At 36.1% G+C, this 1444-nt stretch overlaps 1 protein-coding gene across 1 annotated transcript in view; it reads left to right on the top strand.

Moving 5' to 3' along the window:
* The window catches only part of DIAPH2 (diaphanous related formin 2), a 1278863-nt gene that overhangs the window by 228233 nt on the left and 1049186 nt on the right, over positions 1 to 1444 (top strand). The gene's annotated exons all lie outside the window — the stretch shown is intronic.

Here is a 1444-nt window from a genome sequence, read left to right as displayed (position 1 = left end):
TCAAATGAAATTCTTAAGAAACATAAAGCACTGTGTCTACACTTAAGAAAGGAACCCTGCTAGCACAGCAGTTAAGTGCTCCACTGCTAAATGAATAGTTGGCAGTTTGAATCCTCTCAGAGCCTCTGCAGGAGAAAAACCTGGTAATCTGTTCCCAGAAGATCATAGAACTAGACCCTGTAGACCAGTTGTTTTACATGGGATCGCGATGAGTTGACATCAACTTAATGGCACCTAACAGCAGCAACACTTAAGAAGTTTTCAATACATCCTGAGGATGAGATAGAAAGAGCCAGTATTCTTTTAAATTCGGGATAATTTTTGTTTTGATTTGCTTTTAAATTAGGGAAATAGTGAAAACACTTGTTTTTGTATTTCATTTCTGATGTATTTTATATGACTATAATGTGAATGTTCAGAGTCTACATGTTATAACACTGGTTGAAATGTCTTCAAATTTGTTTACATCATTTTCCAGTGTGTATTATTTTCATTATTATAGGAAAATGTGGGTATATTCGCTCAAGAATAAGAATCAGTTATCTATTTACAGAAATATTCAGAAATGATGAATTACTGTTTTACAAAATGTTAGGTTTCACATTAAAACACCTAACTCACTACCGTCAAGTCAATCCTGACTCATAGTGATCCCTCCTTGGGTTTTCAAGGCAGTATCTCTATGGAAGTAGATTGCCCAATCTTCTTTCTGAGCTGGTCAAAACTCCAGAATGCTATTTTCAGAGATATTATCTATTTTGAAAGAAACACATAAATATCTACTAAAATACAAGTATTTATCATTATATATTTATTTATATTTCCTACAATGTATGTCAGATATCCACCACACACCTGTCAGTTTGTCATACTCTGGTGGCTTACATGTTGCTGTGAGGCTGGAAGCTATGCCACAGGTTTTTCAAATACCAGCTTGGTTACTTATGGTAGAGAATTTTCAGTGGAAATTCCAGACTAAGACAGACAAGGAAGAAGGACATGGCCAGGTCAACTTCTGAAAAAAAGTGGCCACTGAAAACCTTAAGAATATCAAGAAAACATTGATACAGTGCCAGAAGATGAGCCCCTCAAAATACGACTCAAAATATGACTGCTTCCTGAAAGTAGAGTCAACCTTAATGACATGGATGGAGGAAAGTTTTCTGGACTTTCATTTGCTGATGAGGCACAACTCAAAATGAGAAGATATAGCTGTAAATATCCATTAATAATTGTAATGTGTAGTGTACGAGGTGTGAATCTAGGAAAATTGTAAGTTGTCAAAAATGAAAAGGAATGCATAAAGATCAGTATTCTAGGCATTAGTGAGCTGAAATCGACGCTATTGGCCATTTGGAATTGAACAGTCACATGATCTATGCTGTTGTTGTTGTTATTTGCCATCGAGTCAGCCCCGACTCATAGCGACCCCTCCTTGGGTTTC

This window comes from Orycteropus afer, unplaced genomic scaffold (genome assembly GCF_000298275.1).
Source record: "Orycteropus afer afer isolate SDZICR_OR568_19922 unplaced genomic scaffold, OryAfe1.0 scaffold00165, whole genome shotgun sequence".
NCBI classification, from domain to species: domain Eukaryota; kingdom Metazoa; phylum Chordata; class Mammalia; order Tubulidentata; family Orycteropodidae; genus Orycteropus; species Orycteropus afer.
This window is presented reverse-complemented; position numbering and strand designations above follow the sequence as displayed.